Source organism: Lithobates pipiens, unplaced genomic scaffold, assembly GCF_037356315.1.
Source record: "Lithobates pipiens isolate NorthernLeopardFrog02 unplaced genomic scaffold, aLitPip1_a1.2 Scaffold_18, whole genome shotgun sequence".
Lineage (NCBI taxonomy): Eukaryota > Metazoa > Chordata > Amphibia > Anura > Ranidae > Lithobates > Lithobates pipiens.
In genome coordinates, this window is record NW_027507758.1 from 10,866,140 (window position 1) to 10,880,024 (window position 13,885).

The window sequence follows — 13,885 nt, forward strand, 5'->3', positions numbered from 1 at the left end:
AGCGAAAACTAAACTAAATTTCCCGTTGTGAACAAGTCCTGTAAAAAAAAAAAAGCGCAGCCTATGAAGATTTTTAAGTACTGAAGTTTGGCGCCATTCCACGAGTGTGCGCAATTTTATAGTGTGAAGTGTTAGGTATCTATTTACTCTGTGTAACATCATCCTTTACATTATATATATAAAAAAAATTGACCTAACTTTTGTGTTTTTTTTTTTTTTTTATATTCAAGAAACAGTTTTTTTTCCAAAAAATAAAAAAAGCGTTTGAAAAATTGTTGCGCAAATACCGTTTGACATAAAAAGTTGCAACAGCCACCATTTTATTCCCTAGGTTGTCTGCTAAAACAATATACATATATATATATATATATATATATATATATATATATATATATATATATATATATATATATATATATATAAAATATTTGGGGGTTCTGAGTAATTTTCTAGCAAAAAAATTATGATTTTTACATGTAGGATAGAAGTGGTCTGGGTGGTTTAATTACCTTAAGTAAGCAATATACAAATAATTATTATATTGTGTTTTTAAGTGTTTAAGTGTTTTACTATATTTTCAAAAACTGTACTCAAGCAGGTGGCTTAACGGACAAATCACTGAGTTTTAAAGATAAAACTTCCAACCAGTAATTTCACAGTAAATAGATAAATAATACATTATTATGTTATAACATAGAGCATAATAATAATAATATGATTTATCTTGATTTAAAAAAGTACCCTTTTCAGCAGCAGATTCTCCCTCTTAACTGTGTGAGAAAAACTTGGTTTTTGGGGTAAACCTTATACCCATAAACCCATGTTTATTTATTTTTTCCTTCTAGAGGGCTGGACTAGAAGGGAGCATTTTTAGACATGCCTCCTTCTGTGATGCTACAGTGAGAGGACAGCATTTTTATTGGACAGCTTGTTCCAGTGGCGCTTTACCATTGGTCCAAGGCTCCAAGCTGTCCATTGAGCTCAGTGCCTCTGACAAGAAGTCACCCTTCTCAGTCTGCTGCAAACAGCATGTGCCAGCTTGTATTTAAACTGGCTGCACTGTATGCAGCTTCTGACAGGTGGTGGGGTAGAATTTTGACCAGTGGTGGGGTAGGACTTCGGCTACCTACTCCCCCAAATTTGGGGTCTCTGTGACCTCAGGTCGCCGAGCCCTCAAAGCCCAATCTTTTTTTATTTTATGTTAATGGCAGGTGAGACTCTGCCTCCCCTGACTGCATGTCCCTGCCAGTGTCACTGATTATTGCTACCACAGGGGACATTTATATTTCCTGTGATAATAAGTGTTTAAAAAAAAAAAAAAAAAAAAATTAAAGGGCCAGTGTAAAAATAAATAAATAAATAAAAGATTTCCTGACAGACTCCATGGCAGCAACGTGTGGGTTAAGTCCCGCCTCCACTACCCTATAGGACACTACTCCCATAAATCTTTGCTCCCTGCCCATGGCCGTGTTCTTTTTTTGTCCTCCTCCGTAGGACCAGACGTTATGGTCTTTCTACCTGAAGATTGCTCCCACACGGTTCCATTGTTGGTTTGGCCGAATTGCGACTGGATGGAATTGTCGCATGACTCCGTTAAGCCCTAGCTACTAGCGGGGTATGGAGTGGGCATTGGATATAAGCACTGGAGGAAGCCAGAAGCCTAGCCACTGGCAGGCAGGCTGCGCATTTGGTCGGATAGCCCAGCTAAATAGCAGGTGACCTATTTTGCCCTGAGAAGTCCGGTATGTATTGTGCTTACCTTCGGCCCGGAGACGATCGTGTGGGAGCGGTAAGATTGTTCCTCTTTTCCATGGCAGCAGTTTGTGTTTATTTTCTTGTCGTTTCTCCTTCATTTTCCGTTCGTTTTCTGTGTCTGTGTATGTGGGTATAGGCGTGACGGTCGGATTAGCCTGCGTTCCGCCGGTGCTCACTTCCGGGTCTTCGTCGGTACGTTCGTTCTGCGCATGCGCGCGTACGGCACAGGATCGAGGCTTGGTTCGCGCGTGCGCGGTGGCGGCGGGATGACGCTATTCTCGCATGCGCAGTAGCGGTACACAGGACGCGGTGATGACGTCATTAAGGCGCCTTATTTAAACTTAGAAAATAGCCTGCAGGCTTTGGGAATGCTTGCAGGTTATTTCGTGACTTCCCCTTGTCCAGGTTTTCTGCTGTGGAGGTAGGTGGCCTTCTGGGAAGAGGGGGTGGGCCTGTGTGTGTTTGATGCCCTCAGCCTTACTTATATGTCTTTGCAGCATTTATGGAAACCCCTAGAGATATGGACTCACCTCCGCCTGTATGTGGCCAGCCCTCTCATAATAGGTACTGTCTGGGGAGGAAGTAAGGGGGGGGGAGGGGTCCGGTATTAGTCAGTGTGTTATCTTTCCTTATCTGTATGTCTCTTCTATCTCTGTCTTAGCCCATCTAGATCAGCACAGCAACGCAGCTCAACGCATAGAGGAAGCGATTCTTCTAAGTCTTACCACCGGCACTCATATTCTAAGTCTAAACATCACGGCTCACCCTCAAGATCTGGGCGCCGTAGCGAGGATCGATCTCGCTCCTCCAGGGCTCATTCCAGCCACTCTGTTATTAATACTTGCTGGGGATGCAGATCGCATGTTCCTATTGGGAAATCCCTGTGTGACCTCTGCTTTTCCAAAGCCTCTAGTGAGAGAGGGGGTACGGACCAGCAACTAAGATCCCTTGTGGAAAAAGTGGTGAAAGAATCCCTCAAGGGGATCGGGGCCAATCAGACCCCTGTGCCTCAGTCAGAATCACCTCAGTCACCAGTCAGGGATTCGCATGCTCAAGAGCTTTGGGAGTCCTCTTTAACAAGCCACCATTCAGCTGCTGCTTCAGACAGTGAATCTGAGGAAGATAGCCCCTGTGTGGGGTTTGACTTTGCCTTACTTTCTCCCTTGGTGAAGGCCATCAGAGAGGCTTTGAACTGGGAAGATGAGGTGGCTAATCCTTCCAAACAAAGGAAGTATTTCAAGCAACTTAAAAGGGAGCGTCTTAACTTTCCATTCCTGTCTGAACTTGGTGAGGTCATCACGGATGAATGGAGTAAAGTTGAGAAAAAGAATAGTATGCTCTCAAAAGTCCTAAGGTTATATCCCTTTAAGGAGGATGAGGTCAAGTATTTGGAATCCGCTCCACTCGTGGATGCAGCGGTGATGAGATTAGTAAAACATGTGACCCTTCCATTGGAGGATACAGTTTCATTCAAGGATGCCTTAGATAGGCGGATTGATTCCGATTTAAAGAAGGTCTACCTCACTGCTGGTATGGCATGCAAGCCAGCATTGGCTTTAGCGGCAATGTCCAAAGCCATGGAAGTCTGGACGGACGGTGTGGATGATACTCTCAGAAACATTTCGGATGAAGTCGCTAAAAACTCTCCTATCCAGGAGTTGCGGCTTGCTTTGGCTTTTCTGGGGGAGGCTTCGATTGACATCATCCGCCTAGTGTCCCGGGTCATGCTTTCAGCTGTAACCGCCAAATGGGCCCTTTGGCTTCGTCCCTGGCTGGCTGATCCAGCATCTAAACAGGTGTGGTGCCGTATCCCCTTCGAGGGTTCTTCTCTTTTTGGGAATAAATTGGATAATGCCATAACCCGGGCCACTGGTGGTAAGTCGGGGTTTCTTCCCCAGGATAGACGCTTAAAAAGCCAGAGGAGATTTTTTCCTAAAAAGCAGTATCAAGAGCAGGCCAGGGAGGCCCGTAGCTATAAACCGGGTCGGGAATATTCCAGATCATGGAAATCAAGGCAGTCATCCTTTAAGAAATCCGCCAAGAGCAGTGCGTCAGGAGAGAGGGAACCAACCAAATCTTTTTGAGATTGGGCCCGCTCAGATAGGCCAGGTGGGGGCTCGTCTTCTACATTTTCGGCATGTCTGGGCGGCCTCAATCCGGGACCTCTGGACCGTCAGAACGGTCTCTTCAGGCCATTCTTGGACCTTCTGCAGGTCCCCAAGACTAAAGTATGTTCCCACTTCATTTCCAGCCACAGAAGAAAAAAGGCAGATCTTGTTGGCCTACGTGAAATCTTTATTGGCTCAAGGCGCTGCCGTACCCGTGCCAGACGATCAACGAGGGAGAGGAATTTATTCCCCTCTTTTTATGGTCCAGAAGAAAAACGGTTCTTGGAGACCAGTTATAGACCTTACACATCTGAATCGTTTTATCAAGAAGGAAAGGTTCAAGATGGAAACCTTGTCTACAATACAACAGTCAGTCCAGTCAGGAGACTGGATGATTTCAATAGACCTAAAGGACGCTTACTTTCATGTCCCTGTGGCAGAAGATTTTCAGCAGTTTCTGCGATTCTCAGTAGGAAAACTACATCTCCAGTTCATGTGTCTCCCGTTCGGACTTTCAACGTCCCCCCGAGTGTTCTCAAAGGTGTTGTTGGCCGTAGTGGCTCTATTGAGAACCAAGGGAATTCGTCTTCACCACTATTTGGACGATCTTCTGCTGCTAGCCCAGGACAGAGACCGTCTGTTACTGCACAAGGGTCAGGTTATCTCCACTCTTCAAGAGTTCGGTTGGATCCTGAATCTAGAAAAGAGTCAGTTAATTCCCTCCCAGTCTCTTGTGTTCCTAGGCGCACTCTTCAACACAGTGAGGGGTACCATCTCTTTACCCGAAGAGAAAGTAGTGGTAATTCGAGACAGAATTCGTCCGGCCCTCTCAGCCTCCCATCTTCCGGCTCTTCAGTGCCTGAGGATTATTGGCACCATGGTGGCCACGATTCCAATGGTGAAGTGGGCCCAATGGAAGATGAGACCGTTCCAAAAGGGGTTTCTTCACCAATGGCTGGGCAACAAGATGCAACCTATCCGGATCACATCTTCAATGAGAATCTCTCTGCTCTGGTGGCTTCGGAAGGAGAACCTATTCAATTGCCATTCCATTCTCCCCATCTCATGGGTGACAATAACTTCGGATGCCAGCAACAGGGGCTGGGGCGCCCACTGTTTGACGGAAGTAGCACAGGGCACCTGGGACTTTCCTTCCAGGAGGATGGTGTCGAATATTCTAGAATTGAGGGCAGCCTTCCAGGCGCTCCTAGCCTTTCGGCATCTGGTCTTAGGAACCTCGGTCCTACTCAGACTAGACAACACTACAGCAGTGGCATATATAAGGAGACAAGGAGGTACTCGGAGTCTGTCCCTTCTTCAGGAGGTAGAGCCAATCATGTCTTGGGCTCAGAAGAACCTGGTCAACATTACAGCAACTTATGTTCCAGGAACGCAGAACGTCCAAGCGGATTTTCTGTCTCGGGTCAATCTGGACAACAACGAATGGTCCCTTCACGAAGAAGTTTTCAGGTGGATTCTAACGTTGTGGTTCTCCCCAGAGGTCGACCTATTTGCTTCCCCTTGCAACAAGAAACTGGCGAGGTATTATTCCAGGTTTCGGGATCCTCAGGCCTACGGAGTGGATGCGCTGACGGATCGATGGTGGTTCAACAAAGCTTACGCCTTTCCTCCAACTCCTATTATTCTGCAGTTCCTGCGGAGACTCAAAACAGAAGCAGTAGAGGTGATAGCTGTAATACCTTATTGGCCCAACAGGCCATGGTTCCCGCTTCTAATGCTCCTCAGTGTCAGAGATCCGATTCCCTTACCTCTCAGACCCGATCTTCTATCCCAGGGCTCGAAGCTCCATCCCTGTCCAGCCCACCTATGTCTGAGGGTCTGGTTTTTGAGAGGGGAAGGTTAGAGGCTCTGGGTTGCCCAAAGGAGGCCATTCCTACTCTCATGAGTGCAAGGAGGAAAAGTACCAACCAGGTATATGAGAGGATTTGGTCTAGATTCACAAGTCACTTGTCTTCCAGGTCTTGCTCCAGTGGTAATTTGACGGTTCAGGATGTTCTCGGTTTCTTACAGTCCGGACTGGACATTCCCCTATCTGTCAGCGCTCTTCGTGTGCAAGTCTCGGCAATCTCGGCCTTTTCTGGAGTATCCTGGGCTAAACATCCATTGGTTCAGCAATTTTTTAAAGGAGCGATTAGACTTAGACCACAGAGGAAACCTAGGTTCCCCAAGTGGGATTTACCGCTAGTTCTCGACTTCTTCTCTCATCTGGACAGAACACTTTCAGTCAAAGAATTGTCCCTAATGACATCTTTTTTGGTGGCCATATCCTCAGCAAAAAGAGTCTCTGAGATTCAGTCTTTAGGGTCAAAGGAACCTTTCCTCACATTCTTCCCTGACAGAGTGGTCCTAGTGCCAATGCTGGGTTCGAACCCAAAGGTTACCTCAGTCTTTCACAAAAATCAGGACATTACCCTTCCTACCTTTCATTCGGCTGGGAATCAGGATCTTCATCCTCTCGACATGGGAGTTATCTTGAAACAATACTTGGAGGCGACAGCTTCTTTCCGGCAATCAGATTATCTTTTTGTTCTTTTTCATGGTAAAAGCAAAGGCCTTAGGGCTTTGGTCAGATCCATCTCCACGTGGGTGGTTCAGGCGATCCAGTGGGCTTATAATGAGAAGGGCTTGGCTCCTCCTGAGGCGGTTACGGCGCATTCCACGAGAAGTCTCTCTACTTCTTGGGCAGCTTCACGTCATGTGGCTCCTGAGGTTATCTGCAGGGCTGCCTCTTGGTCATCCATTCATACATTTATGGCTCACTATTGTGTTGAACCTGCCAGTCTATCTTCTGTTGATTTTGGCTTAAAGGTGCTGTCGGTGGACAGTGTTAAATAAATTTTTTGTTCAGCATTTTTTGCCCACCCGAGTGTGTTTGGCGAGTTATTTCCCACACGTTGCTGCCATGGAGTCTGTCAGGAAAACGGAAAATTCCTATCAAAATACTTGCCGTAATTTTCCTTTCCTGATGGACTCCATGGCAGCAGGAGTTCCCTCCCAAAATGGCTGGAGTAGGCTAGTTATCGAACACGGCCATGGGCAGGGAGCAAAGATTTATGGGAGTGGTGTCCTATAGGGTAGTGGAGGCGGGACTTAACCCACACGTTGCTGCCATGGAGTCCATCAGGAAAGGAAAATTACGGCAAGTATTTTGATAGGAATTTTCCGTTTTCAATCATCCTCGCAACCAACCCCCCCCCCCCCACAATCGCACCACACATGTGAGGTATCACTGCGACCGTCAGAGCGAGAGAAATAATTCTAACACCAGACCTCCTGTGTAAATCTAAAGTGGTAACCTGTAAGGGCTTTTAAAGTGTTTGGTTAATAAGTACCACCTAAAGAAGTTTTATTTGTGTATAAAAAAAAAAGGACAAAAACTTAATTTGGGTACCGTGTAGCCTGACTGAGTAATTGTCATTCAAAGTGTGAGAGCGCTGATATATAAGAATTATATGTGCCCAGTGGGCAACTGGTCCTAGAAAGTGATTTTCCTAGCAAAAACGTCTGATTGTTACATGTAAACATAAAAGTGTCAGAATAGGGCTGGTCTTGAAGTGGTTAAAAAGAACAAACAGAAAACCTTACAAGTCAATCAACCTTGCCTGGAAAGGTTACGTTGCACTCCCAGCTAGTGCACAAAAGATATATGTGTGTATACCGTGTGTGTGTGTGTGTGTGTGTGTATATATATATATATATATATATATATATATATATATATATATATATAAAACTCTATCTATAGAAAATCCATATATTTTGCATAAATATATTTCCTCATCTGGTCTTTTGAAGAAGCGGAATTCAATTCCGGAAAACGTGCGAGTCCCCCCCCCCCCCCCTACTAGCACAAACGCGTTGAATAATAAATCTCATCAGTAATTTAATCTGTTGATTATTCATGATAGTCACTGGTGTGTGTATATATATATATATTTTTTTTATTTTTTATTATATATATATGATGTAACCCTTCTGGACGAGGTTGATTTACTTGTGAGGTCTTGTGTATATTCCTTTTATTCTTTGTATACAAAATGGTTTTAATGTATATCCACTGGACCTCTGGAAGATTTACCCCCCCCCCCTTCATAACCAGGTAATTTTTTACAATGCGGCACTGTATTACTTTAACTGACAATTGCGCGGTCGTGAAACGCTGTATAGAAATTTTATTTATATAATTTTTCCCTCAAAATACAGCTTTCTTTTGTTGATATTTGATCAGCTGCCTTTTTTTTTTTGTGTCATAAACAAAAAAAGATTGACAATTTAAAATAAATAAATAAATAAATAAACAACATATTTTACTTTCTGCTATAAAACATATCTAATTAAAAAAAAAATGCAAAAAAAAAAAACAAAAACACCCAGAAGTTCTTCATAAATTTAAGCCAATATATATTCTGATACATATAGTGGATGCGACCTAAACACAACCTAATTGTAACAATGACAAGCCTCCATCCCTGATATGTAAACAACAAAAGGAGGAAAGAAATGGGACTTTATATGAGGCAAGTCACTGAGTGTATACCTTACTCAATTCATTAATAATTTTATGAATAACAAATCACATTATAGAGGGTTACAATCTGAAATACAGGGCACAGTATAATGTATAATGTAATGTATTGGCATACATATGTAGTAGTTATACAGAGTAAGATAAAACATAGTAAGCATTATAGTTACAAATTGACACTCATCCATTCATAAAAGTTCAATGGACATAATCAATTTTTCATGGTGACCCCAGAGAGGCAGGACGGGGATCTGTCAATGGTAAAAAAAGCAGATCCCAATTCTGTCAGGAGAGTACAGAGCGACCGTCTGTTCCTAGCGATCAGGAACAGCGATCTCTCTCCTCCTCCAGTCAGTCTCCTACCCCCCCCCCCCCCCACCACAGTTAGAAACACCTCCCTAGGACACACTTAACCCCTTGATTGCCCCTTTGCGTTAACCCCTATCCATGCCAGTGACATTTATACAGTAATCACTGCATTTGTATAGCATTGTATAAATGTCGCTGGTCCCAAAAAAGTGTCAAAAGTGTCCGATATGTCCTCCGCAATGTCGCGGTCCCACTAAAAATCGCTGATCACCGCCATTACTAGTAAAAAAAAAATTTTAAATAAAATAAAAATGCCATAAATCTATCCCCTATTTTGTAGATGCTATAACATTTGCGCAAACCAATCAATATATGCTTATTGTGATTTTTTTTTTTTTTTTTTTAACCAAACATATGTAGAAGAATATATATATCAACCTAAACTGATGAAGAAATTTTGTTTTTTTACATAGTAAATAGTATAGTAGCCAATCATATTGTATCCTTATTTTATTTATCACAGTCAGATCAATGAAATGCTGGTATTGGTTCTTTTTATATATTATCCTCATTCAGTGTAATAATTACACTGAATAAGGAAACAGATTAAAATAACCAATATTAAATATAGCATTAAGAAATTAAAACCAATTAATAACACTTTCACTGATTCAGGATGCAGAGAGACTGGACAGGGGAGCCCAGAACTGGACAGGGGAGCCCAGAACTGGACAGGGGAGCCCAGCACTGGACAGGGGAGCATAGAACTGGACAGGGGAGCATAGCACTGGACAGGGGAGCCCAGCACTGGACAGGGGAGCATAGCACTGGACAGGGGAGCATAGCACTGGACAGGGGAGCCCAGCACTGGACAGGGGAGCATAGAACTGGACAGGGGAGCATAGCACTTGACAGGGGAGCCCAGCACTGGACAGGGGAGCCCAGCACTGGACAGGGGAGCATAGCACTGGACAGGGGAGCCCAGCGCTGGACAGGGGAGCCCAGCATTGGACAGGGGAGCATAGCATTGGACAGGGGAGCCCAGCGCTGGACAGGGGAGCCCAGCATTGGACAGGGTAGCTTAGCACTGGACAGGTGAGCCCAGAACTGGACAGGGGAGCATAGCACTGGACAGGGGAGCCAAGCAATGGACAGGGGAGTACAGCACTGGATAGGGGAGCCCAGCTCTGGATAGGGGAACACACAGCACTGAACAGGGGAGCCCAGCACTGGACAGGGAAGCATAGCACTGGACAGGGAAGCATAGAACTGGACAGGGGAGCACAGCACTGGATAGGGGAGCACAGCTCTGGATAGGGGAACACACAGCACTGGACAGGGGAGCCCAGCACTGGACAGGGGAGCATAGCACTGGACAGGGGAGCCCAGCATTGGACAGGGAAGCATAGAACTGGACAGGGGAGCATAGCACTGGACAGGGAAGCATAGAACTGGACAGGGGAGCATAGCACTGGACAGGGGAGCCCAGCACTGGACAGGGGAGCATAGCAGTGGACAGGGGAGCCCAGCACTGGACAGGGAAGCATAGAACTGGACAGGGGAGCATAGCACTGGACAAGGAAGCATAGAACTGGACAGGGGAGCATAGTACTGGACAGGGGAGCCCAGCACTGGACAGGGGAGCATAGCACTGGACAGGGGAGCCCAGCACTGGACAGGGAAGCATAGAACTGGACAGGGGAGCATAGCACTGGACAGGGAAGCATAGCACTGGACAGGGGAGCATAGCACTGGACAGGGGAGCCCAGCACTGGACAGGGGAGCATAGCACTGGACAGGGGAGCCCAGCATTGGACAGGGGAGCATAGCATTGGACAGGGGAGCCCAGCACTGGACAGGGGAGCATACCACTGGACAGGGGAGCCCAGCATTGGACAGGGTAGCATAGCACTAGACAGGTGAGCCCAGAACTGGACAGGGGAGCATAGCACTGGACAGGGGAGCCCAGCAATGGACAGGGGAGCACAGCACTGGATAGGGGAGCACAACACTGGATAGGGGAACACACAGCACTGGACAGGGGAGCACAGCACTGGACAGGGGAGCACAGCACTGGACAGGGGAATGCACAGCACTGGACAGGGGAACGCACAGCACTGAACAGGGGAACACACAGCACTGGACAGGGGAACACACAGCACTGGACAGGGGATCACAGCACTGGACAGGGGATCACAGCACTGGACAGGGGAGCACAACACTGGACAGGGGAGCACAACACTGGACAGGGGAGCACAGCACTGGACAGGGGAGCACAGCACTGCAAAGGGGAGCACAGCACTGGACAGGGGAGCACAGCACTGGACAGGGGAGCACAGCACTGGACAGGGGAACACAGCACTGGACAGGGAACAGGACAGCACTGGACAGGAGAACGCACAGCACTGAACAGAGGAGCACAGCACTGAACAGGGGAGCACAGCACTGGACAGGGGAACACACAGCACTGGACAGGGGAGCACAGCACTGGACAGGGGAACGCACAGCACTGAACAGAGGAGCACAGCACTGGACAGGGGAACGCACAGCACTGAACAGAGGAGCACAGCGCTGGACAGGGGAACACACAGCACTGGACAGGGGAGCATAGCACTGGACAGGGGAACACACAGCACTGTACAGGGGATCACAGCATGGGGCAGGGGAACACAGCACTGGACAGGGTATCACAGCACGGGGCAGGGGAGAACTGCACTGGAAAGGGGAGCACAGCACTAGACAGGGGAGCACAACACTGGACAGGGGAGCACAGCATTGGACAGGGGAGTGGGATCTGCCATGGTTGCTAGGTGGTTCGAACAACCAATCACCAGCATGTTATTCAGAAAAATAAACTTTGGCAGCTCCTGCCGAACCCCCTCCCTTTCTTGCCCCCACCTCGTTGTTTGCCGACTCCAGCTGTAAGAGACTGACAGTGGGCAGAGGCTGGGAGGATAATCAGCTCCCATTCAATGCTTCCCTTCCCCCCCCCCCCCCCAATGCAGTTCCACACTCGCCCTCAGCTCATTTCCACTCGCCTAATGCGAGCAGCCAAGTGGAAATTATGAGGGCTGTTTAAAGCCCAAACTTTTTTTTTTTTTTTTTTTAGTTTTGAAAAGTGCAGGGAAGGGTTAAAACTCCTGTAAATTTATTTTATTTTTTTGTGCGTTTTTCTCCCATTGGGATATTTCTCTTGACCTCCCGTCCCGGAGACACGACTGATTATGTCGTACTCGTATTGGAGTCATTTCTCCGTGTCGGCGTGTTCCAGGCACTTCCATCTTGTTTCTCCTTTATTGGGCGCCGTGTAATGAAAAGTCTTTCCTGCTGTGATATGTCTGACTTTATAGCTGATCCGTTCCCAATAAAATTCAGTTTTTGTGTCAAAAATGTAGAAAACGCGGAGAGCGGCGGGCAATAGAGGGAGCAATGAATCCATCATAAAGGGCAGTAATAACCCAACTACTAGATATTACAGTTGGACCAACATGAAGTCTAATTGGTTGTAATACTGTCTGTAAACCTGAGAACAAAAATGTAATATATTGCAGCTGACTCATCCTCAGATGTGGTGGCTGCATTGGTTTTCTTTTTTTCAGCATTGTTTCCCTTTATTTTTACCTGGCAGTAACACATTGGGGTTCTAGGGTGACAACCCTCACTCACTGCACTGTACCTGGGGGGGGGGGGGAGGGGGTAGTCTTGCCATTCTTGGGCAGGAGGTGTGTGTGTGACAGACCCAACTGGGACAAGGACTTTTTGAGGAGACTGCAGGGTAACATCTTGCCTACTAACTATGGGCCCTGGCATGTGAGGGGGGCTCTATTCCTTGGGAGGTGTGTCCCTGGGGGACCCTTGGAGTGGTTTTGCTTTGGATTCAGGTCAATGTCTCCCCAAAACACACAGGCTCTGGGAACCTTAGGACCTGGATACAGATTTGGGGCCCCTGTATTTTTTTGGGGTATAGGAATCAGCAGGGGCGGACTGACAACTCATGGGGCTCCCGGGCAATAGGAGATTATCGGGCCCCCAGGCAATCAGAGATTATGGGGCCACACAGTATACACACACACAGTATACAATCACACAGTATACACAGACATGTTTCTATTGGCTGAGAAGGTACTGGGAGAGGCGGGGCAGCTATAATCTCTGGATTTTTAGACCAAAAGGATGTCGGTAAGGGACATTTCAGAGACAGATGTAAAAAAAAAACGCAGATTTTTACATACTGTCCCTGGTTTTACTGAGGCTGGCAACCCTGATGGGGCCCCCTGGTGGCCTGGGCCCCCTCGGTCAGTGCCCGAGTGGCCGGATGGTCAGTCCGCCCCTGGGAATCAGCAACCCAAGCCAGTCTTGACAGGTTCAACCCCCTACTAGACAGAGGCAGAAGATTTATTATCAAACAACCTGATGCTGGCATCTCCTGATGTTTTGTGCAATCTGTTTATTGACCACTTAAAGTGGTTGTAAACCCTTACAACACACTTTGACCTACAGGTAAGCCTAGATTAAGGCTTACCTGTAGGTCCAAGAAATATCTCCTAAACCTACATGGTTTAAGATATATTTGCCGAAAGACAGGCACCTCTGTCTACGGCGCATTCGCCGTAGACAGCGGCGCCGTCAACGGCGATATGCCACGCGTGGCGGCTCCCGTGCGCATGCGCGGGATGACAGCGGCAGAGCAGCGAGACCCACCGAGAAGATGGATGCGCCGGACTACAGGGGACAGCGGTGACTTCGCTGGCTCCTGTGTCAGGTAAGTGACACATAATGAACTACTATGCGATGCGATGCGATGCGATGCATAGTAGTCCATTATGCTTTACCTTTGCAGGGAAAGAAAGAGGAAGTAAACTCATCAGGGTTTACTTCCTCTTTAAGGACCAGTCTCGTTTTGAGATTTTGGTGTTTACATGTTTAAAACAGTTTTTTTTTTTGCTAGAAAATTACTTAGAACCCCCAAACATTATATATTGTTTTTTTTTTTTCTAAAACCCTAGAGAATAAAATTGCAGTCGTTGCAATACTTTTTTTCACACCATATTTGCGTAGTGGTCTTACAAGCGCACTTTTTTTGGTAGAAAAACTTTAAAAAAAAAGACAACAGTAAAATTATCCCAATTTTTTTTTATATCATGAAAGGTGATGTTACGCCGAGTAA